Source organism: Zonotrichia albicollis, chromosome 16 (assembly GCF_047830755.1).
Source record: "Zonotrichia albicollis isolate bZonAlb1 chromosome 16, bZonAlb1.hap1, whole genome shotgun sequence".
NCBI classification, from domain to species: Eukaryota; Metazoa; Chordata; class Aves; order Passeriformes; family Passerellidae; genus Zonotrichia; species Zonotrichia albicollis.
The window spans coordinates 16,281,035-16,306,676 of NC_133834.1; the positions used below are offsets into that span (position 1 = coordinate 16,281,035).

The 25,642-nt window shown below is 45.4% G+C and overlaps 1 pseudogene; it reads right to left on the reverse strand.

Annotated features, from left to right (window-relative positions):
- Positions 1–3,360: 3,360 nt before the first annotated feature.
- LOC102072675 (lysosomal dipeptide transporter MFSD1-like) lies at positions 3,361–24,245 on the reverse strand (annotated as a pseudogene).
- Between the last annotated feature and the right edge of the window lie 1,397 nt (positions 24,246–25,642).

Here is a 25,642-nt window from a genome sequence, read left to right on the forward strand (position 1 = left end):
AGCCCTAGGAAGTGGTTAAAGGATGGCTTGCATGCTTTCATGAGTAGTGTGTGGTTCTAGGCATATGTGTTGCTTAGTCCCTAAATATGTCACCATGTCCGTCCTGTACAAGACCTCAGGCTCTAGTGAACTGCCCAGCTGCAGTGTGTCATCACTCCTGATCCCCATGTGTGCCAGTTAACCCAGATCATGCATGTTTTTCCCTGTGAAGACTTCTGACTACGGTACAAAACCTTTTAAGCAAGCATGGTCTGATACTGTCCCTCTGTTGCATCACATCCTGCATTGCACTCTCAATGAGGAAGATTAATGTCCTCTCTGTTGGTGTTTTAAGCAGCATTACTGTGAGTTTTTTGAATTATTTATACTGGCTAATCAGACTTGGAATATCCAAAGTTCGTTCTTGGGGCTTGTCTAGTGAGAGAAGATAGATAAAGTAGTGATGTGTGGAGATAGTTATTTGAGCACTAAATGAGTAACTGCTGTAGTATGTTCCCTGGAAGGCTGTCAGAGTTGCTTATGTACAATATGATCACAGTGGTGTATGGATGTCCAAGTGTCTTGGCTATCTGGGTGACTTTGTGGTGGTGATGGATTAAATGTTATTGAGGCTGGAATTTTCCATTGTTTCTTAAGGAGCAAAGACAGTCACAGCATCCTGACCGGGAGGAGATTTGGTCATAATGTTTCTGTCATTACTGCTTATCAGCTGTGCAAGAAGTGGACTGGGTAACAATTCATTGCTGGCCAAAAACTGATGCTAGAAGCCTCCCAGCAGGCTAAGCTGGCTTCCTAGGCTATGCCCAGTCACCACTTCTCCCTTTGAAAGTAGTTGGTGAGCAGGAATAGGCAGATTTAAATTATTGGGCTAAATTAGTAGTCCTGATCACTTTTGTAGTTTCATCTTGCTTCTGGGAATTAAGACAGTCTCATCTTGAATTGGTTTTCCCTTTCTTTCAAGTTCTTTGTATTGCTAACAGGACAACCTCTTCTTCCTCAAGCAGATCAAAATACTCTCCATAGCCAGCAAGAATGCAGGAATTTGCTTTACTTATCAGCCTCTCCAGCTGCCTTCTGATTCTTACCCAATGCTTTCCTCCTCCCCCTTACATATATGGATATTTGAAATAGTATCTGTGCTGCCTTTGGCTTCTCTGTGACCCCTCCTCTGCTGCTGCTTGGGTGTGTGCTGTGTGCCACTTAAGCCAAAACCACAGCTCACTCTGTGTCCAGGTGTATCCAAAGCACAGGGGCCTGTGGAGGTAATGGGAACTTATCATTATGCCAGGTTCTTCATGAATATCATAAAAATGATGGCTTTTTCTCCACTGTCTTGTCCCACAGACTTACATAAATGTGTGCTCTACTGTATTAATGTTTAACCTCCTGGCTGCTGGGAGCATGCACTTGGGCATGAAGGGCAGCACACGTCCAAGTGTGAGCTACCTGAACTAATGTCCACTTTCAGGCTTCAGTCTATATTTTATGAGTCTCAATCCACTGTGTCTTTGGCAAGAAGAATGTTCTGCCAGAGAATATGTGCAGCTTAAATGTTAAGGCCCAGCTTGTCTAAGGTTTGGGACAGTGTAAGGGGGTTTCAGTTACCCATAATTATGATCAGTGTGACACTACAAATGTTAAACAAAAAAAACCCCTGATTGTTTCCTTCCATTTCTTGCAGCATGTTGACCTGTATGCATGCCACCCTTTCATTTCCATGACAAGCTCAATCAAAGTATGAGAGCCTTGCAATTGCCTTTTTGAAAGCTTAGAGCTGAGCTCTGGTATCCCAGCTGCAGGTGTCCAGCAAAAATGGGGAAGACCAGCAAAGTGAAGGTGGCTTCCTGGTCATCAGCTTAGTAAGATTAAGCAGTCAGTGTGCCCAGTAGAGGTGAGCAGGTGCTGTTCCAGGAAGGGTCATCATCTCCCTCCCTACTCTTATGTCAGCTTTGAGCTTTATCCATCTGAGCTGAAAGACAGGAGCAGTCTGTCCAGAAGAACTCTGCCTGTGAGAGGCTCCAGTAGAGTTGTCCCACCTTGAAGATGGTCTTTGTGCAAGAGATCCAAAGGTCACCAGGATGTCCCTACATCTTCAGATTCTGTGACCGGGCTTTTGTAAGCAAGTGCAAGGATCTTTGCTCGATGGTTTCTATAAAACCCTCTCTAGCCAACAGAAGTTCTCTATATAGGCAGTGAACAAGGAGAGGGACGGGAATGCTTCCCAGCAGAGCAGGCACTGAGGTTTTGGTGCCACACCAATGAGAATCTTGTTAACCATTGGCAGACTTTAAGGAAAGTATGTCAACTCTTCTTCAAAACAGAAGACTGGAGTTTCTTTTCTAGTAATTTGGAGGTAGATGTGGGATATCAAACAGGAGTGGCTGGCTTTTGAGTGAGCTTCTCCCATGAAAGAGTAAGTACAGGACTTTGAGTGGTTATCCCAGCACTTGTCACAGCACGAACCCCCTTTGCATTTAGCTGCTGCATCACATGGCATAAACTAAGAAATTTGATGACTTCAGCAGACCAGGCTGAAGTCACTGCTTTTAAGCCAAGATATTAACATACAAATCAGTTCTAAACACACATTTTCTTCTGTTTGCAAGTCCCCAATGTTTGTTTACAGCCCTGCTGCATGTGGTTTTTCATAGTTACAGCTGGAAATTCATCATGAGATTTTTCCTCTGAAAAAATGCAAGTGCAGGATTTCAGCACTGAAGAGTAGTGCAGGCCAAGTGGAGGCCTAAGGATATTTTGAAGCCACCATCTAGCAGGAGTCTGACTTGCCAGCTGTGTTAAAATACTGATGAGGCCCTACATGGAGCACTGTGTGCACCTTTGGCCTCCCTAGTACAAGACAGATGTGATTTAGGGAGTGCAGTGATGGGCCACAAAGGTGATAAAGGGACTGAAGCATCTGTCACAGAAGGAGGGGCTGAGGGAGCTGGGGCTGCTCAAGAAGATTCTGGGAGATCTGACCAGTGTGCTCAAGTACCTGCTGGGAGGAAGAAAGGATGAGGGGGCCAGACTCTGCTCTGGACAGGAGGCAATGGGCACAAGGGAAACCACACAGAATTCCATCTGAACACAAGGACATACATTTTTCCTGCAAGGTGTCAGACACTGGGACAGGTGGCTCAGAGAGGCTACAGTCTCCATTCATTGAGATGTTCAAACTCTGTTTGCTCTGTGCTCTGCCTTCTGCTCCATGTTGGTTCTTTAGGGTTATTTGTTTACTAAGCAAAGATGTCTTAGCAAGGCTTGCAGAGTCAGTAACTTCAAACTGTGGCTGTGAAACCTGCTCAGCAGGAAACCAGGGCAGCAGTAATATGCCATCCAGGTGTAGGAGTGTTGACCTAGCTACAGCTGGGAACTCCCAGTAGCAAAGGACTAAGTGATCCCCAGCCAGATAGTAGAGACCAGTAGGGGCACAGATGTGAATGCCAGGAGAGCAAAGACTGGCAGAGTCAGCATGGCAGGGACAACAGCAAGGACACCTCTCAGTCCAGCATAGTCCTGGTGAAGGGAATGAACAGAGAGCCCCTTCCAGGGGACCCTGTTTCCCATAGGTCCCAGTGGCAGAGGGGCTGTGCAGAGTGGGCTGGCAGGAATGGCAGTGACATGGCATTTCCTGGCTGTTGGCAGTGTAGCAGAGCAGCTGTTCTACCTCTTGCACACCTCTGAACTGAGACTGAAGTGTCACTAGGTGTCTGGTCTCAAGCGAAACCCCAGGTTTTAACAAAGGGGAAGGGAAAACATTATACCATGATAATTATGGAAATTAGGAATGGAAGCTATGACAAATCAGGGCCTGATTGCATGCAAATTGTCCTTTCCCATCTACTTGCAGAGCTTATCCCAGTCCTTTCTGTTTCCATCTCAGACTTCCCAAAACATACAGCCCAATACCATGGGTTGATGCTACCATAGCACAATTACAGGACAGAGGTAAAAATTTCCAAATGTTACTTCTTGTAATTTAAGTCAGGTTAAGGTGCGTCTTGCAGTTTGCAAGGATATAAAGGACTCCTTGTCTAGCCCCAACAGGTGAAATTCTGTTTGAGGGGGCTATAGTGGACATTTCAAAAAATCAGGAACAAGTTATCAGTGAGTGCTTCATGTTTTGGGTACTCACAATTAATACGGCAACTGCTGGAGAGAGAATGAGGGAGCTTTCATATACTGCCCCAAAAATATAAGCAGCTGCCTGCTGATTTTAACCAGAATATTTATCCTGGATAAACTTGCTAAAAATAAAATGAAGCCAAGAAAATAAAATAATTAGTAGTCTTGATCTGGTTATTTTCTGATAGAAAGTAAGTTTGAGCACAAGCATATGGGCAGGAAGGGTTTGAATGAGAGGACTTGTAAACAAGCTTGATTCTGTCTGGTTTGTAGTGCCAAGCCTTTGATGGTTTACTTTCTTTTTAATTAATACACACCACAGAGGAGCTGGTATTTTCAGACACTTTCAAGACACTTCTGCAAGTGCAGAGTGAAACTGCTGGTGAAAGTGGAGCATGTGTTTCCTATTTCAGCACAGCTCACAGCAGCAGTGTGCCATTGCTTGTCCATGATACATGAAGTTTTGACATCCTCTTTTAAGAGGCTAAAAGCCTTATCAGTTCAAGGGGGTGAATGCTGAGGGGCAGGACCATGGTTTAAAAATAATCTAGCAGCAAGAAAAAATATTGAACATCTGCATTCAAGAAATACTAGGAATTGCACAGGAAATTCCTTTAAGAAGACCTGGTTACAGAAAAAAAACAACAACAACAACAAAAAACTGCCAAAAGCAGCCTTTCAGTTTTGTTAGAGACATGCAGAAATTTCATTAAACTTCCTCAAATTCTTTATAGAATTTACAGTCACTCACAGAGGTTTATTTAAACATCTTGTATCTACTTTAATTTGATTTGGCTATCTATATGGCTGCTTCCCATCAGTTGTCATGCTGATGACATTTCTTCCCTCCTGATTTCACAGTGACATTTTTCAAATCACTAATGAAATACTACCAAAATAATTATATTTTTTTTACTTCAGGCCTTACCTAATACAAAAGTTCATCCTCACAATGTGACAGAAGCTGCTACATCATCCACAAAGGGCAACAAAGCAGCAAAACAAGTCTGTGGCAGAGCCCCAGGACAGAAGCAGGAGTCTTAATTTAGGTATCCAGGTTGCTGCTTTCTTTTAAGCAAAGGCAGGCATTAAAAAGGAAGTGTGAAGCTTTCACCAGATACAGAGGCTTCCTCTTGTACAAACCCAGGCTGAGCAAGCCCAGTTATATTCCAGACATAGCAGAGTGCAGCAGCTGCAGGGCAGAGCTGCCCCAGGCCTGTGATGTTGGCACCCCACCCAGCTCAAGAGAACCCACTTTGCTGGTCTATCACAAAGGTGAAATGTCTATGGGCTGATTTTTAAATTGAGTATTTCCTTCCCCTTCTCCCAAATCCTTCTGATCCTCCTTTGGCAGTGTTAGAAGCTTTAAATATTGGGTGAATCATTTTTCTTTAAGGTATTTTTGCAGTCTTTCAGAAGCTTGTCTCATCTATGAAGGGAAAGAAAGGTCAAAGAACCCTCAAACCTTTAGGTGTCAAAGGCATGTTTCTCCACATTTCATGAGTGGAAGGAACAAGCCTATTACCCCTATATTTCCTAGTCCCTCCAAAACTGAGGTTTGCAAAGCTCTGTTGGCTCATGTCAGTCAGTGGGCCACAGCCATGGAACAGTACCTGGTGTCTGCCACAAAGGGGAAGATGCAGTTTTAGAAGAACACAATGGTGAGGGCCAGGAGCTGGTAGGGAAGGGGAAGGTGCTGTATGTCCTGAATCTGCTGCAAAGACAATATGTGCCCTCACTCCCCAAGAAAATAGCCCAGCTTCACACCCTTGCCACTTTCTGCAAGCCACTGAAGGGCACAAGAGATTAAGTAACAACAGGTTAAAGGGAAATAAAAGGCAGCTCATATACCTCTAAGTGAAATTTGTGATGTACTGGCTCTAAAACATTCCTTATGTAACACTGTCCAGTAAAGAAAACAAAAAGGCTTTCTTATTTTTATGAAGGTTCTGGCAGCAAGAGACTGTTTTGAGCAGGATCTGTTAAGAGTCCACTGTACACCCTTAAGAGAAACACAGCAGAAAGGTACAGTATGAACAGGAGTCACAACACAACTACAGAAACCAGTTGAGAGTACTGTCATGAGAGGGAAGCCATCTAATAGATCAAAGTGCATAAAAATTGCAGACCGAAGTTGCTTGTAATGCTTGTTCCTAGACAGAATGCAAGGAGGAATTGAAGATAAGGGCTGGCAAGGGACCAGTACTGCCCAGATTAGCTATTTGCTATCCTGGATCCTGTGAGCCAGAAAGCAGTTCAGAGGGAGGCCAGCAGAATGCTCCTCTGAGCCACCTGCAATCGGAAGGTAAGTGGGTCAGAAAGCTGCTGCCATTCTGAGCACTCCCTGAGCTCTGGAAGGCTCTAGGCAGGGAGCTCTGGGCTGGTGGCTCACAGATGCGCTCTCAGCACTGCTCAGCAGGGTTGAACCGAGGGGTACGAATGCCCTCTCCTGGTCAGGACTGGCTCCTGTTGCTGCAGCCTTCCCTACACTCCGGTGGCAGTGCTCCTATACCTGGGATTTCCAGGATAGAGATGGAAAAAAACCACCTACCACTTTTTTGGGTTCTTGCTGGATAACACCATCCAAGCCCAGCTACCCACTTTATCAAGTACACTGACTGTGAGGGCTGAAACAAGCCCCAGCACACAGAGGAGGCTCCCTGGGAAAACAAGAGGTGTTGGAAATTCCTGGGAGTGGAGAACACTGAATGACAAAACCCACTGCATGTAAAATGCGGAATTCTCCATAACTGCTAAGCCTGGATTCTCTTAAAACAGAGTAGGACCCTTCACCTTGTACCACCCTGTGACAATCCCTGAGCTCTGGCCACTGAGCTCCCATGGCTGCAGGACTGCCTGAGGCCAGTGAGGCTAAAGCCACCAGTCTCTCAGACAGAGCTCAGCTGGCCTATGGCTAGAATGCTCCTGACCTGCAGCAGAACTATGCAATAAAGCCAAGATAAAAGCATTGGGAAACTTCTCTGGTCCCCAGAGCAGGGGAGGCATATCATGGCTGTACAGGAAGCCAGGCTGTACCTCTTGGTTTGACCTGCAGTTGCCCCAGCAGTCTGGTCTGTGAGCACAGGCAGCTCCAGAGTAGTGAGTCTGGTTATGCTGCCTACACCAAAGCAAGTTTTACAATGGTCATCTGCTGCAGATGTCCTTCTCAGAAGGAGTTCTGTACACATTTTGTTTTCTGAAACAGCTTCTGAGATGAATGCACACTTTATCTGATGTATTGACCCCTTTACTGACAGAAATATTGACACAGAAGTATTGACAGAAGTACTGTGCTGTGCTTGCAAATGCTGCCTGAGCACAAAACTAAACGTCAGACAAGATGTGACATCCCGTGACCACCACAGCTTTCTCAGAGAGCTGGAATCAGAGGACACTAATCAGTTTCAACTTCTGCAAGAGATTCATCTCTTTTCTGTGGATGGTGGCTTATACTGCTTTGTTTTGTAAATAACACTTTTCAATTATCGCACTTCTCTATAATCACTGAAGCAAGTCTCCCTAACATCACCATTACAGTAGACTACTCATGTGCTGTTTAACCCTTCCACTTGAGACAGATCTCATCTCACTGCACCAAAAGAAGGAGAGAAACTCAATCTTTTAAAGATACAAGCCCTAGAACAGATTCACACGAAGAAATATGCATTCAGGGTCTTCTCACAGTAATTTAAACATGTGGTTTCAATCAGCCATGTGCAAGACATCTTTTGCTGGGACCAGTACAGACACTGCTGCAGAATCAGCAGGTTCTGCTGGGCACAGTACAGAAGAACAAACACATTTCATTCCTGTCTCTTTCACTCTGAAGTTTCTATTCCATGGGAGTACTCCTATATTAAGTACTGACTATCTGTGACTGCAGATGTTAAAATATGTCAAGAAAATAAAACTGTCAGGCTGACACTAGAGAGTTAGAGCGGGTTTTCTGGCATCAGTGCAGAAAACACCACTCATTGCACATAGAAAGCAACAGGAAAAACTGGAAAATCATGTGCCACTTCTGGTTTACCTCACTACTTCTTTCAGGTTCTTTTAATCATTGGACAAAGCAAGCTGGCCTGGGTCTAGAAAACACTAAAGGAGTGTCCACTGCGTTCCAAATTTTGTCTCAAAATTCTGGGTGAAGAAATTGAAGACACTCCCAAGACTGGAGAGAGATTCAATCCAAATGCCAGTGCCAGCTCCTTCCCCTTGAACCAGAAAGTTGTGGTAACAATTCTGTGCAACTTACATAAGAGAAAAATCCTCTCTTGAACAGACAGGCTTGACCAACAGCATGGCACAGAAGCAAGAGCTCTCTCAAGCTGGAGAGCTCATGCTGAAAGCTGGTCTGCACATGCCAAGAGGAGGCATGTGCCAGAGAAGGTATGTGCTCGCCTCACAGTCCATTTGTACTAAATCATGCAGGGGCATGGGAGGTGAACTTATCCATCCTATAAAGGCAAGCAAAACTAATTTCAAAGGCAGAGAAATCACATGTCAGTGCCCACCCTTGAGAGAAGGACAAACTTGTTAGACGGGAAGAATTAAACATTTCAGCACTCATTAAATCAAGGAGCAGTGGTCTGCCAACAACAAAAGTCACTGGGGAAGAGGAAGTGAAGCCGACTGGTAGGACAAGGGTCTAGAAGGCAAAAATGTATCATGACCCTTTCATAAGATGTATTATAAATGATCAGCCAGAAATCCAAATTAATAAATGCGAAAGATTTTTATCTTCGCAACCAAAATACGGTCCTCAAAAACCACAGCCAAAGAGAGAGCGTTGAGCCCGGGATCGGCGCTGGGTGTACCTGGATCTGACCTCCATCCCATCAGATATCCCTCTGTTCATGAATGCTGTTTCCAGCGGGGCTGTTTTATACAGTTTTTTATGCCTGAGGCAGATGTGGCCTGATTTCTTTTGTAACCCCACATATGTATGAAGGTTTCTTGCACTGTGCAGGGCCAGACAATTGCTGTTTCCTCAGTAGTGGCAGGCGCTGATCATGTCAGGGAAAGTTGTGTATTCAGAGGTATGTTCCTTGGCGACTTTGGTTATCTTGATTGATGATATCTACCAAGCAATGCTCACCCTTGGGTGTTCCCTGATGGCTCCAGAGAAAGTCCATCTCCATGCTGGCCAGTTCTTTCATTAGTAGACAAAGCACTGTTCTCCTGCTGCCTCCAGGAGTTTCATAATTCCAATGTAGTTATCTGTCTCCAGGCTGCTCGTGGTCAGAGGCTCGTCAGAGTATTTTACAATTTTTATTATATATACATTCTCCCCTTAAGCATGAATTCTTTTATAACATATATTACAAAATGTAAATATGAAAATATGTATATGTGAATTCCTTACTACTAAGCGACCCATTCCCGGACCAAAGAGCCATGAACATCATTGGGAGGATGTATGGCAAGCCCTTGAAGTGCAAGCCTAAAGCAAGCATGAGGGATCCCAGCACAGTGAGAAAAGAGAAAGTAACATCTAGGAAGAAAGTAAAATCTAGGAAGAAACAGAAAAAATGCACAAACCTCAACAGAAATGTGTAAGTCAGGACAAAGGCATTCTGTGTCAAAAAGCTAAAGAACCTCAAAACACACCAATAAACCTGATAAGTTTACTCTCCACTTTCAATTTTGTAAAGACTGGTCTCTTTATTAAATGAGTTGGCAATCATCAAAATAATGATATTTTCAGTGGTGGGACCCTAGGCAGGGGACTCTTAAGAGAACTCTGAACTCTGTAGGCTCTGACTCTGCCCTGAGCTCCATTGCAAGCTATGACCTAGAGAACATGATCTCCTCTGTGCCTCTCTCCCCTAAGACATTTACCTCTGTGATACCGAGTGAGAGGGACTAATGTGGTTTTTATTTATGCCTCAACAAATGTTGCACACATGGAAGATTCCTGTGAGGGCTGTAGGTGTGCAGGCTTTGCCCGGCCAATCGGGGCAGGGGAGGCTTCCACGACCGGGCTGGGAGCGACATCGCCCTCCCCGGTGGGAGAAATGCCCGGATGCCTGGGAAGAATGCCCAGGAAATCGGGCTATGGGGAGGAGCTTTAGCGAATAAAAGCAGTTAACGGCGACACGACGAGAGCCATCATTCTGTGGGTTTCTTGGAGGAAGTGGGGGCTCGCCTGTACTGTTGGTTTGGCCATTCCCCCCTCAGTTTTTCATCCTGCTTCCCTGCCCACACCTGCTTTGCCTTGCTTCACCATTTCCGCGCACCAGCTCATCCCCACGCTGACCTCTCAGCCGCTCCCGCTGTGTTTCCTGGGCGTTGCCGCGGCCTGCGCCCAGCTGCGGCCACATCCACCGCAACACCGACCCGCAGCGAGCTGCAGGAGCCGGTTTGCGCCCGGCCTCTCACAGGAGCCAGGCGAGGCTCGCTGTGCTTGCACCCGATGCCGGAGGCACGCTGCCGCTTTGGAAGCTGTGCCAAGCCGCCACTAGAGCCACGCAGCTCGCTATGGCTTGCGACACGCAGCGCCATTTGCCATGCTGGTGCTGACAGAGCGCTGAGGTTCCTACGGTAACACTGTCCCTGTCTTCTGGTTCTCTCTCCGTCTCTCTTTTTCCCTCTCTGCTCGCGTTTCTATCCCCTTCAGTAGGAACACTCCTTTACCAATAAACGGTTCTCAGATAAAATATTGTCCCATTTGCTCTTTATTTTCGTCTCAGAAATCTATCCAAAAAATCATCCCCGACTCCCTCTTTAACAGCATGTCTTGGTTTGAAAAGACAGGTGTCTGCTAAGGAAGGCAGGAGCCTCTCTTGAAATGGAAAATGTCAACCACCTCCCTCTGAATTGTTATAATTTTGAAATTATGGGGCTCTCAGTCAAAGATATGGGAGTAGGAATAACAGTTCTCTATTAGGGAAAATAAAAATAAAAATGCAGTAATACAGAACAACACTGACAAGAGTCAGAACAGGACCTGGCACCCTGTGGTGTTGACACCACCCAGGGTGGTGGCACAGTCCCATTCAGTGGTGGCTGCAGCCCTCCTGCAGTGCCAGCTGTGGTTCTGTTGGAGCAGGGATCCTGCACAAGGGGGGAGTTTTCCTCTGAAGGTCCAGGGATGCTGTAGACGACCCTGGTCTTCCTCTGGGAATCCAGTGGGAAAAGGCTGCTGTGGTTTTCCAAATGTCAGATTCTATCCAGGTGTGAATGCTTGGCTCCTCCCCCTGGGAGGAGCGTCTCCCAATGGGATGATGGAATCATTTTATCAGCCATGCAGTGAGACTCAGTGGCCCATTAACAGAAGATATCTCCTGGAGGCAGGGTGGGTCTGGAAGAGGTAAAGAAAACTGCCCCACCTGTTAAAACCAGGTGGCCCAATTAACAGAAGATAACTGCCCCACCTCTGACAGATGGCAATAAAATACACACCCCCAGCCAAATCTTGCATTTGCAACTTAAGACACAGCAGAATGAGACATAAAAAGTGTGACTGCATCTGCTGGAAGTGCTTGGTCTTACCTTTCATCAAACACCAGAGCAAATGCCAGAGCTGGGAGCAGAATCCTGCTTTATCAGTTTGTCCCATCAAAAACATGTAATACTAGTCTCTGTCACATCTGTGTCAGCAAAAAGTGTGGTTACTGCCATGCTGTGTCAGTTCAGCTTAAGTCAGTGGTCAAAGGATGAATGTCTCAGTTGCTTAGCTGACCATCTCACCTACACACAAAGCTATCCTTACCCTTCACACCTCTGTGGTGTTAGTACAGTGGAAGCTTTAATCATCCCTTTGAATTATTTGAACGCATTGAAAGGGCAGCATGACATTCCACTTCAGTACAAGAATAAATTAATTGAATCCCAGAATTGACAGCAATTTCCCACTTTATCAATCAGGTATCCAGCCAGAATAACCATCACTGCATTTCTAGGAGAAAACCATAACAGAAATGTACGTCTCACTGCCTGGAAGCAACTATCAAAACACCCACTCCCAAAGCTAGAGCAAAGTGACTCACATCCAAGCATAGATTGCCCATGGCAGGTTTTACTGAGCTGGAGTCATTCACAAGCCTTCCACACAGCCCACTGTGCAATTACACCTGATGCTGTCATGGTAAGTTCCACTGAGGTCAGGTTCTGCGCAAATCACAAAGCATTTGTGAGGTGCAGATACAGACAAAAACTCATGTTTGTTTTTAAAAATGAAGTTCTTCCCTGCTAGATTTCTATTTCGTCTGCTCAGTTCCCGCTTCCATGACCAATCAGCCATTAGGGGGCTTGTGTCTTCTCCCTGAAAGCCAGCCCTTGTCAAATGGGAAGTGACTGGCCAATGGCACCGCGCAGCTTCCCTTTCCCTTCTTGTGGCAGTGGCAGCAGTAGCTCAGCACTTTTATGCACATTTCAGTCCGGAAGCAAAGCCAGAAAACTCCACCATCGGCTTTATCTGATCCCTTAGTTTCTTGGCTATAGTTCGCCTTGATCTGACTCCTTGTTACATAGTATAAAGTTTTAAGCAACATGTAAATATGAAACACAGTGTTAGTCTGCATTAATTCATAGTTCTAAAGCATTTGCTGAAGAGTAGGAAACTGGTAGACTTGGCATGATTTAATAGCGTTAACTACTGTTGTTGTTTGACGCTGGCCAAATGCCAGGCACCCACCAAAGTCGCTCACTCACCCTCCCCTGCCCCAGCTGGGCAGAGGAGAGAAAAATGTAATGAAGGCTTCATGAGTTAAGGACTGGGGAAAAAAACACTCCAAAGGCAAAACAGGCTCAGCTTAGCGGTACAAATTGAATTTATTACTAACAAAATCAGATGAGGAGAATAAGAAGTAAATTAAGCCCTTAAAAACACCTTTTCCCCCCTAACCCCTCCCTCCTTCCCACCAACAGTGCAACAAGACAGGGCCTGGAGGGTTTGGTCAGTTCATCACCCCAGGTTTTCTTCCACTGCTCAGGGAGAGGGGTCCTTCCCCTGCAATGCTGTGGGGTCCCTCCCACATGAGTCAGTTCTCCATGAACTTCTGCAGTGTGGTTCCAATCTCTGTGGTTCCAAGCAGCAGCTCCCCTGCTGCAACATCAGCCCTCCCACAGACACACAGTGCTCCCCAAACTGCTGCAGCGTGGGTCACTCTTCCACGGGGTGCACTCCTCCAAGGACAGGCTGCTCCAGCCTGTAAGGAAGGGCCCCCTCTCTCCACCAGGTCTGCAAGGGGCTCACAGCCTGCACCAGTACCCACCTGCTCTGGCCTGGGCACCTCCCACACAGGCTGTGGGTGGATCTGCATCCCCACAGACCCCACGGGCTGTGGGTGGATCTGCATCCCCACGGACCCCACGGGCTGTGGGTGGATCTGCATCCCCACGGACCCACACAGGCTGTGGGTGGATCTGCATCCCCATGGATCCCCACAGGCTGTGGGTGGATCTCTGCATCCCCATGGACCCCACAGGCTGTGGGTGGATCTGCATCCCCACAGACCCCACGGGCTGTGGGTGGATCTGCATCCCCACAGATCCCCACAGGCTGTGGGTGGATCTGCATCCCCACGGACCCCCACGGGCTGCGGGTGGATCTGCATCCCCATGGACCCCCACAGGCTGTGGGTGGATCTCTGCATCCCCATGGACCCCACAGGCTGTGGGTGGATCTGCATCCCCATGGACCCCACAGGCTGTGGGTGGATCTGCATCCCCACGGACCCCCACAGGCTGTGGGTGGATCTGCATCCCCACGGACCCCACAGGCTGTGGGTGGATCTGCATCCCCACAGACCCCCACAGGCTGTGGGTGGATCTGCATCCCCATGGACCCCCATGGGCTGTGGGTGGATCTCTGCATCCCCATGGACCCCCACAGGCTGCAGGGGGAACAATCTGCTTCACCACGGCCTGCAGAGGAATCTCAGCTCCAGCACCTGGAGCGCCTCCTTCCCCCTCCTTCTGAACTGACCTTGGTGTTCCCCTCACATGTTCTCACCTCCTCCTCTTCTCTGGCTAGAAAACTGTGCCCCACTTTGTTTTGATTTTTTTTCCTAAATATTTGTTATCACAGAGCCATTATCATCATCTCGCATTGGCCCAGCCTTGGCCAGCAGCATGTCCATCTTCAGAGCCATCAGGGCTTGGCTCTGCCAGGCATGGTGGAAACTTCCAGCAGAAGCCACCTCTGTGCCCCCCTCCCGCCCCCCCAAAAAAAAACTACCAAAAAAACTTTCTGTTCCAAACCAATACAACTAATGAAAAGCAACATCTCCTCAACACCATATGATCAGGAAAACCCCCGCTATGATCTTCCAGCTACTGAAAATCCATCTGCATTAAAAGATGAGCTCTGAGTCTTCATACCAGCAGGCACAAGCTAAACATCTCAAGCACAAGAGAAATATGATTTTAATTAGGTGTTTTTTTATATGGCCATTGTATTCATAACCCTTCAGATCTGCTGCTGCGGAAATATCTGAGGATGCAAGGAAGCAGCTCTCTAGAATGAAATATTTCACTGCAAGTCTTCATCTCATCTGCTCCAGCTACTGTGGTACCACTGGTGTGTGACAGGGAGAGGCTAAACTCACTAGAGTAAAAATATGTCAAAAGCATCAACAGATAAAAATTCTGTTTGCACAGTACAAGTAACAGAAAAATATGGCTTTGTTTTACTACCCCATAAACTTACCTAGGTTACAAAATGTGACATAATACTGACCTATTTTTCAGGGGTCAAGCTCATGTTTGCAATAACAAACTGCACCTAATTTAGCCTGGAGTTCACTGTCTGAATATTAAGGATTGACTGCATTTAAATTAAAAAGAAAAAACAACCAACTTGCAAGCTGTAGTTATTTTGCCCTGGCTACTGAGACACACAGAGAATAGGATGGTGACTCTCCATCTACAGACACTGACCTGCCAGAAGACAGCACATGTGAGGCAAATCCTCTCAGCAGACATGGAACTAAATGCAGACATGACAGGAAAATGAGTCAAATAAGAATTTGTCAGGCGTTCAGAAACTAAGCTTTGGCACTCTGGCATCTCTGCAGAAATCCCAACAATCTGCTAGAATGTGGGTTTGAACCTTGAACAATAGCATTTTCCATCATCTGAGGCTGTAACTAGTTTTTACAAGATAGAGTCATCCTCCAACCCCCCTGCACATCTCTGTCTCTGGGTCAGCAAATGTGAAGTGATGCCTTGCAGTACCAGGAGGTTTGTATCTGGAGACTGAGGAAAGCTTTTCTTGTGCCCTACCTCCAGTGCCTCTTCTTGACCACCGTCTCCCAGCCCAGGGCAGGTAATTTTGGTCAATGCTATGGGTCTCCCACATGCAGTGGTGCAAAGTCCTGATTGGCATTTTTTAGTGTGGAGATGGGGAGCTGACAAGCAAGGGCAGGTGTTACATTCCCAGTTATCCTGGCAGCAGAGAAAGCTCAAACCCCTCCCAGCTTGCCGCGGCTCATGCATCTCCACAGTGGATATGCCTGTAACAACCACTCACCCCCAGCATCTGGGAGGTAAAACCCTGGAACGTGACTCTGGTAGCGACACCACAGGAAAAGGTTTGGAAACTTTGCTGCCAATGCCTCTGTTTTGCTGGTTCAGCCCTTTTCACATGGCCTGGACAGAGGCCAAACACGTTCCCCCAAAACCAACCCTTGGCATTCATGCCCTGGAACTGCTGCTGTAGGACACTGGGGATGTCAAAGCAGGAGCCGAAGGTGAGAAGGTGGTTGAAGAGCAGTATGGCAAACCTGTAAGAGGCTGAGGCAGAGGGGATCCTCCTCACCCTCCCATCACGTCCCTCCTGTGGGTCTCACCGAGCCCCAGTCGGGCCCTGGGTGCAGGGGGCCCAGCTTGACCTGCAGCCTCCCACCACCTTATTTAAGACACAGAGAAGAGCTCTCTGAAGGAATAGCACGAATGAATTGATAGAAACCAGCCAAGTGTTAATTAGAGGTTCTTCATTATCACAGGAGCATGCCAATGACAAGGGAAAACAACGTATTCCACACTCCAAGCCCATATATGATTGAAAGGGCAAGTATATTTCTCTTTCTATTTGAAGAGGATTTCCTAGCCAAATGAGGCATAAAGAGCCATCAATAAGAAAAACCCTCAATGACATCTTTGCAGACCAGTGCATTACCTGGTCTTAAACAGACCTTGGGAAATACATGAGCAAGATTATGACATGGCAGTCTGTCCCTCATGGCTGGCAGCAGGTTTGTGAACTCAGGAGTTTCTTCCCACTCACTTGTGTCAGTGGATCAAAGATTCACACACAGAAGGAAATATGTTGTTAAACAAAAGTTTTTCAATAATATCTACTGAAAATAGTTCAAGAATAATATTAGGAGTAACTGACTTGTGAAGAGTCAATCTACAAGGAATCCTAAAAGTCTATTTTTATAAATGCTGTTGCTTCAGACATCAGTTCTGCAGTCATGTAGTTTTTATTTTGCCTTACCCTATGATTTGTCCCCCTTCCTTGATCTGCAGTTGTGGAGGATGCAGAAACAGCCTTCTTGTCTTATGTGAGGAAGATGCTTCATGCTGCCAACCCATGTCCTTACCCAGCTGTGCTGGGCAGACAGAGCCCCTGACATGCAGTCACCCGCTCATGCATCCCAGTGGGATGGAGATGAGAACTGGAAGGGTGTCTTAAGTTGCAAATGCAAGATTTGGCTGGGGGTGTGTATTTTATTGCCATCTGTCAGAGGTGGGGCAGTTATCTTCTGTTAATTGGGCCACCTGGTTTTAACAGGTGGGGCAGTTTTCTTTACCTCTTCCAGACCCACCCTGCCTCCAGGAGATATCTTCTGTTAATGGGCCACTGAGTCTCACTGCATGGCTGATAAAATGATTCCATCATCCCATTGGGAGACGCTCCTCCCAGGGGGAGGAGCCAAGCATTCACACCTGGATAGAATCTGACATTTGGAAAACCACAGCAGCCTTTTCCCACTGGATTCCCAGAGGAAGACCAGGGTCGTCTACAGCATCCCTGGACCTTCAGAGGAAAACTCCCCCCTTGTGCAGGATCCCTGCTCCAACAGAACCACAGCTGGCACTGCAGGAGGGCTGCAGCCACCACTGAATGGGACTGTGCCACCACCCTGGGTGGTGTCAACACCACAGGGTGCCAGGTCCTGTTCTGACTCTTGTCAGTGTTGTTCTGTATTACTGCATTTTTATTTTTATTTTCCCTAATAGAGAACTGTTATTCCTACTCCCATATCTTTGACTGAGAGCCCCATAATTTCAAAATTATAACAATTCAGAGGGAGGTGGTTGACATTTTCCATTTCAAGAGAGGCTCCTGCCTTCCTTAGCAGACACCTGTCTTTTCAAACCAAGACAAAGGGCAAGAGGGCAAAAGTGAGGAAAAAAACCTACAAAACTTGTAGGTTGCGATGCAGAATATAAATAAGTGAAAGGGAACAAAAATGAAGGGAAAACCCACACCAAGTGGTGCACAAGCAATCACTGACCATCAACAGACTTATGTCCACCTGGTCCCAGGCAATGATCACCATGGATACCTTGGAAAAACCTCCTCCCCAGCTTACTTGCTGAACATGATGCGAGATGATCACATCTCACAGCAGGCACCAGGAAGCATATATTTTCATGGGGAAACTGGCATTGTACCAGCGTCCAACCACGACATTTTTGGTTCCCCTGACCAGGAATTGAATTTTGGGGAAGTGATAAGATACAACTGTGAGATGGGATCAAAGAGGAATAAGAGCAAAGCATGTATTAGTTTAAGGTGGATTGATAGTAAAAATCTAGCGATATTGTTTTATTAAGTAGAAGTGTGTTTCATGTAATTTTGATAATAATTTTGGAATTGTGTGTTCTCAGAGGAGAAGGGTGGGGTGTCCTGGTTTGAAAAGGAAGTGAGTTTTTGGGATGCTGTGGTCAAACCAATAGGTGCTCAGATTTGAATATTGGCACCTGGTGTGGCCACTGAGGACATGGATACGCCTCTGAGAGCACAGGGAGTTAAAGCAGAGAACGCCCAGGAGAAGCTCTCTTGGTTCAGGTGGTGAAAGGTTCAGAGAGCTGCCCTGCCCGGCTGCGGGCTGGGTGGGGCAGGGGAAGCCATGCGGCCGGGTGAGGGGAGCCGGGCCTTGGACAGAGAGGGGAGGTGAAGGGATGGAAGGGTGGAGGAGCACTGAGAGGCATTGGGCAGCTCCCCCAGAAAGAGAGAGAGAGAGCCTGTGCCTGTGCTTGTGCCACCTTAAAATTTGATATCTTGTGCAGGCAGCAGGGCTGAGAAAGAGAAGGGGGGGTGCGGTGAGAAGGTGCCCGGCAGGGCAGCGTGGAAGCTCTGGACAGGCAGAGACTGAGATTTTAACACTTTTCTTGTGTTGCAGTGTGTTGCAATTTCCTGCTTTAAACTTCCCAGTCCCTTCCCAGGTATGGCAATACTTCTCTCCCTTCCCCCTCGCCCCCTTGCTGAGTGAGTTCTGTCAATCAGTTTTAACATTCCAGCAAGGCCATCGTGTGATTGGTAAAGTTCAAAGGATGCAATTCAGGCCTGGGGTCATTGGCCTGTCTATGTGTCCCTTGTCCCCTGAGACCCTCATCCTCCCACCTGGTTGGTGGCTCACCTGTCCCTTCCCTCCCCCTGTCCCTGAGCTTAAAAAGTCACTCAGGCCATGTGCTCGCGATTCTGTTGGAGCTGTTACCTAAGGATTCGGATGTCTGTGACCATGGAATAAAACTCTGGATGTAAATCCTCCAACAGAATCCGCTCTCTTTTCCTCTTCACCATCGCCTCAAGCCTTCCACCTGAGGTAAACTGAGTTTCTACAAGCCTGGACTTGTTTCAGCTCCCAGCTGCAACCTCCAGCCAGCCAAAGGTGTCTCTGAGGTGAAACACCACAGTTGCCACCTTTGGCCCAGCAGCAAGGGTCAGACAAGCTCAGGCACAATGTACCTGGTAATATTGGGATCTTATTCCAATATTCTTGGATGATGGAAACCTTACAAAACGCTGATCCTCTTAGAGCTGAATGAGAAGATAAAGATGAAATAGGAGGAAATGGGCTAGTGTGATGCCTGTTTGTGGAAGTGAAAGATGTCTGAGAGAAGTTGAGAAGAATCCTAGGTGGAAGGAGGTGATGGAGTGGCCTTTGACTGGACGTTTCTTGTATAGCCATGGACAGAAACATTTTTTCCTGTGACACAGAGACTGCAGTTAGGCAGAGGGAATGGCTTGGAGCCAAGAGAGTGCAGTGATGTGATGTGAAGGAGTGTGTGAACAGAGACAATGGGTGAGCAGGGTGGTGGTGCCTTCCATCTTCAGGGAAAAAGATCTCTGTTCTTGAGACTCCTCGGCCCCAGGGGGTGACATTTGGGGGAGACAGGTGTCCCAAAAATGAGAGACTCTGCTTTTTTTGGAACTGGGCAAATCATCCTTCAAAAGGGAAACCCTAGAAGCAGCCCTGGTCCATGTGCAATGGTGAGAGCACTGGGCATGGAAGGAAGATGTCACGATGGCAAATGATCTCCAGGTGGTGCCACGTGTGACATGGAAGCACAAGAGGTCAACTGTGTTTCCTGAGGAAGCCTATGGCACAAGAGGGACTCCTCTCTTCTTGATGAACTGAGAATTGATTATCTGAAGGGTGGAGATGGACTGAGTTGGTGATCTGAGGAGTGGTAACTGAATTGAGAATCCAAGGTTTTGTCCTATTGTGATGTACTGGAAATTTGGTTGGGGAGGAGGAATGTTTTTAGAAGGTTTTCATTCTGAGTTCTGTGTGTGTTTCTTTTTACATGTAGTTGTAGGTTAATAAAGTTTTTTTTTTCTTTATTCCTAAGTTGGAGCCTGTTTTGCTCTATTTCTGGTCACATCTCACAGCAGACACCAGGCAGCATATATTTTCATGGGGGCAGTGGCATTGTGCCAGCTTCAAACCATGACAATCATCTATAGCTATAGCTATATCTATCAATATCATCTGTATCTATATCTACATTTTAGAAATATTTTCTGTATATATTGTATGTGTATATGGGAGTATCTATCATTATATATATTGCATAATGTTCCATGTTATATCTATGTAAATATTATATTTTTTTTCACATTTATGACATATTGCCCCCTCCCTCCTTTCAATCCTTGGATAACAGGCTGCGTGAATTTCTTGTGTAGAATTAACTCAATTTTTTAATTTTACTATTTTTCCTCCTTTTTAGCACCAGCTCCTAAGTGACCTGGAATATAGATTGGTAGTGGGTTTGCTTTCTAAGCCCTTAGTGAGGATGAGGATATAGGATATATATAGGAATAGTGATGGAGAGGTCAGATACTCATGAGAGATTTGTAATGGTTGCATCAATGTTTGTACAGATTCAGGCTACCCTGTGTCTAGAAGAATCCCTAGGCTGTTTTTAGTGAGGAAAGGGACACGCATAAAAATATTTCAGGTGCTTAATCCATTAATTTTCTCAACATGGCCAGGTTTAATACTTCTTCCTGAATCCGCACGTCAGCAACTCTGGTGTCTGTGCTGTTGTGAGAACTTCCCAAGAGATAATCAGATCTATTAGACATGACTGATTAAAAACCTATGATCCAGACACCATTTGGGATGTCACTCTGAACCTTGAACAATAGTATTTTCCATCAGTGTTGCTATTTCCATCCTCTATCTAGTAACAAGCCCTTATGAAGGGGATGAGGTGTGGGCTTTTACAAGGGAAATAAAGGAAGGAGAGCAAAAAAATTAAAACCTAAGAACCAACAGCGCATCAGAAACCTCATCTACTCACAGCAATTAAGGCACAAGAACCAGACCAAACCAGATAGAGACTAGCATTCTTCTTCCATTATTGCTTCAAGGAAGAAGACTAATATTTGTTAAGAAAAATAAATTAGCTGACAAGTAAGACGGAGATTTTGAACATAATCTATGGAAATCATCCTTGAAGAAACCCTTTGAGGAGGAGGATCCATGATGGCTTGTAAATCCAGGAGCATGTTTGTCAGAAGCTGGTTTACTCAAGATTTACCTTAGGTTCTACCTTGTAAGGGTATATACGAGTTTAGTATTGTCTCCTGGTTATTGGGCCTCTTATGCTCTGTCAAATCCCAATCATCTTAATAATTCACTTGAATTTATAGATGCTCAGTCCTTCTGATTTTCATTTGAACTATTACCTTGTTCCTTCACTTGTGCATCCATTAATATATCATAATAACATTTTGCCTTGGCTGCAAATTTATTGCAAAACGGTAGCACTTTTTTTATTTTCTAGAGCTCTTGGAAGTCCTGGTTTTAGTCCTCTCATAACAACCTATGCAGAGAATTGTAATTTTAATGTAAGTTTTACAGAAAAGTCCCTGGAAGTAGTATCAAGTCATCCTCCTGCCCCTGATCCTCTTGTGCCAGTTTTTTTCTGATTTAATATATTTAATTTTCTATCTGAAAACAGGCAATCTCTCCTGGTATATGCTTCCTCTTGTTTATCTGGATTTTCTATCAACAAACTCTCAGTCTCAGGGATTCCTCAAGTGTTATAAACTGTCCTTTAACATTTAACTTATTGAAGCATATGTCATTATTTGCATTCTGTTTCCAAGTGATTACTTTACATGAGAGAAAACAGCAAGATTTGGTTTGTGACATGTATTAAACCTTTTTGAAAAGAAAAATTCTCTTCAGTCATGAATAGTCAGGTTAAAGTACAGTTGTAGTATAGATAACATTTTCAGATAGAAGAGGAATTTTATTTTTTCAGGTGTTATACTTAATTTTGCAATAAAATGTGTGTTTCCTCTGAAAACAGAGGCAGCAGGAGGGTTATTATGTAGTAGTTCAACATATTTTGCCGTGTCCTTCTAATGGCTGTGTGTTGTTCTCACTGACCAGCCCATGTCTCCTCTCAGGCTCGCAGGGTCCCCAGGGGATATTCTGCTGCCAGATCTCCCTTCACTGCTGCTGCTGTCAGAGGCTTGTCAGTGATATGTGCTGCTGATGTCAGGGCTGAAAGGGAGGAGAATCGCAAAGCATGGAACAAATAGCAGGAAGGAGAAGTGTTCACAGTGGCAGGAAACCCCATGTTGGTGTGTGCTTGTGCACTTCAGGGTCTGAGTGTTGGTGTGTGTTTGTGAGCTTCGGTGCATTTTTTCCTGTGATATCCTGCTGCTGAAAGAGCTCTCTTTCATGTAATTAATAAATCCCCTTCCCTGGCATTGCTGCTCCACTTGCTGTAGTTCATCCCAACTAGCTGAGAGACCATCCCTTCCACAGGTTCAGCACAGACACAAACTTACTATGGATTTACTATGGCACCGAGTTAAGCAGACCTGTTAGTTAATTATATTCTTTGTTCTTGTCACATTTCCCTTTTTGCTGAGTGTCTAATAAAGGCAACTTGACTCTTTGGTACTTGTCCTACACCCTTTATTGCCATATGTGGATGCCAGCTGGTCAGGGAGAGAGAAATGACAATCGTTTCTCACAGTGGCTTGTGAGAATTTTTAGGAAGCTGCAAGAATGTGATAACTTGTTAGTATAAACAATCTGCAGATGGTGTTTTTCCACCTTGTTTTCCTGTTCTTCTCAAGAACGGTGTGTGAGAAAAATATTTTTTATTAATTGGCCAATCAAGTGGAATATATCATATCAGCTCTTTTTGTTGCTTAGTAGCTTGGTCAGCTTGTTTTTTTTTTTTTTTTTTTTTTTTTTTTTTTTGTTAGCCTAGGCAGAAAAGTTTTTCCCTTGCCCTGGCCTTGGAGACTGTGGCAACAATCCCTTGGCGGACTTTATTTTTCTCCTGACCTGTTCGGTTTGGTTTGGTCAGAGAGGACTACCAACGAGAGAAGCGGGCGAGCCGAGTGGCCAGTCCGTCCCGGCCCAGACCTCAGGAAAGCCGACCCAGCGGACGAAAGGACCCGAAATCTGCCAGCTTCACGTGCTGGAAAGAGGAGACCAGAGATGCACCAGGTTCCCAAATGTTTTTTCCCGAACTGCTGTGTGAGCTCGGTTTTTTCCTTCCCTAAGACAAAAACCATTTTTCGCCATTTTTCTCCCTGGTTTTTTTCTTCCCTGAGACAAAAACCATTTTTCGCCATTTTTCTCCCTCTTCCCCACCATGTGATCAGCCATGGCTTATTTCTTGGGGTTTTTTTTTTTTTGTTTGTTTGTTTTTGTGGCTTTTTTTTTTTTAAGTGTTGGGCTTTTTTTTCCTTTTTTCCCCCTGGTGTGGGTGTGGTATGGTTCTGACAATTCAATATCTAGTATTTATTCACTTTTTTCCCTGTGCCATGTGGACACTTGGTTTGTCAGTAAATGGCTGTCTTTTCCCGCTTTCATCCATTAACATTAATTTCTTATTTGTGGGAAGAAATTGCTGAAACCATTTTCTTCAGAGGAAACACTGAAGAAAACACTTCAACCTTCATCAATTCCAGAGCGTTTTCTCTTAAACTTGTCTCTAATCCGAGACATATTGCTTTGTACAAAGCAATAAAATACATGGGGATGTTGCTGTAAATTTTTGAGCCACTGGTGTGTGAAGGTGTGTGCCAGCTGCACCTTCCTGCTTGAAGAAATTGTCCTCAGCCAGGCCTGTCTGCCCCTGCAGCTTGTCAGCTGAGAGTACAGCAGGAAAAGTGGGGCAGGGGTTGGAGTCCAGGACAGGGGAAAGAAAGCAGCGTGTGGGTACTGAATATATACACAACAGTAATACTGGCAAATTATCAAAAATGCGAAAAGATTTATTTATCTTTTCTGCAACCAAAATACGGTCCTCAAATCCACCACAGCCAAAGAGACGGCGTCGAGCCTGGGTTCAGCGCTGGGTGAACCTGGATCCCTCCTCTATTGCATGGGACCCTTCCCCGTTCACAAGAGCCGCTTTCTAGCGGGGATGTTTTGTACAGTTTATTGTGCCCGAGGCGGAGGAGTCCCAGTTTCTTTTGTAACTCTGCAGTTGGTTCTCTCACTGTGCAGAGCTGGACAATCGCCATTTCCTGGTTGATAGCCAGCGTTGATCGAATCCCAGGAAGTCACGTATTCACATGTATCTTTCTGAGGACTTTGGCTATCCTGATCGATTAGCAACAGGGCGATGATCGCTCTTAGGCATCTTCCAATGGCTCTCGGGATAACAGTGATCATCGGCTGGGTGCATCTATTAATAAATTAACTGCCGATTGTTCTCCTGTCCTTCAGGAATTTTGGAATTTGAATAGACGTCTGCCTCTTGGGCTGCTTGTGGTCAGAGACTTGTTTGGATTTCACAATCTTTATAAAATACTTTCTTTTATAGCATGAATTATTTCCCAGCATACATTACAGCCTCATTCAGGAAATCTTGTTTACCTTCAGTTCAAGGTCTACTCATTGTTTTAATATGCATGAAAAAACTAATAAAGCTTGCATGCAAGTTAATAGAAAGAAACCAACTCTGAACTTACACTTTTGTATGCACTTGTGATGTTTATATCCACTGTGAATGTTATTATCACCTTCCCTGCAAAGCACACTTTGATATCAATAACACAGCAATGAGAATTAGTGGAATACAGGGCTGGAACACAGGACCTCTCTGTCCTACACTTCCTCGGAGTAGATCCCACTTCACTTAAGGTTTGGCAATTAGCACAATGCTGCACCACTCAACCATCATTTCCTGATAGATGACAGAGCTCTCAGGGGACCTTCAGCTGTGAGTGTTGGGGACAAGGTAGGTAGTGCACAAGTCCAGCAGTTTATTGTTACAGATCAAAAGGTAAACTGGATATGTGCTAATTTGGGGGACTGTGGCAAAAGGCATTTGTTTTAGGCAAAGATGCCATTTTAAACATTGTCCAGAAGGCAGGGGAGAAAAAAACTTTTCTGTTGCCAAACCACCTCCGCACAGAAATGAGCAGGGTACTTCAACCTTCATCAAATCAGATGATTAAAAACAGCAAAGTTTATAAATCTGTGTTTTGATCAAAATATTGTAAAAAATATAACCATCTGAAGCATTTCAAATACAGAATCACACTGCTTATAGTGAATTCACCTCTGCTTTCTTATGTTCTTTAATGAAGTTAAATAAAATAGAGTATGAAGAAAGAGTTGGAGTTGCTTTCAGGGATGCAGAAATCCATGTTTGTGGATCTTGGGGCCTTCACCCAGAATGAAAGTTGCTTTCATTAATGTTTTGTGAACACTAAACAAAACCTCTCCTGAGCCTTCCCTACAAGGCCTGACTTCCCCTTCTGCTTCCCTTCCCCTTCCCCTTTCCCTTCCCCTTTCCCTTCCCCATCCTCTGCACACTGAAGCATTGGGTACAGTGCTATCAGAAACTTCCAAACACCTCCTTGATGTAACATTAGTGTTGAACAGGGAGCAGCAGCCTGAGATCCTGCTTGGTATTTTCACAGTCTTGCTTGGTTGAATATGTTTTTATTTTGTTTTTTGTGCACACTTATTCCAGTGCCACTTGCTACACTGAAGCAATATAAAGGATTAGAGGGAACACACCAGCATATTCACCTGTTTCTCTGTTGGTTACAGAAAGCAAA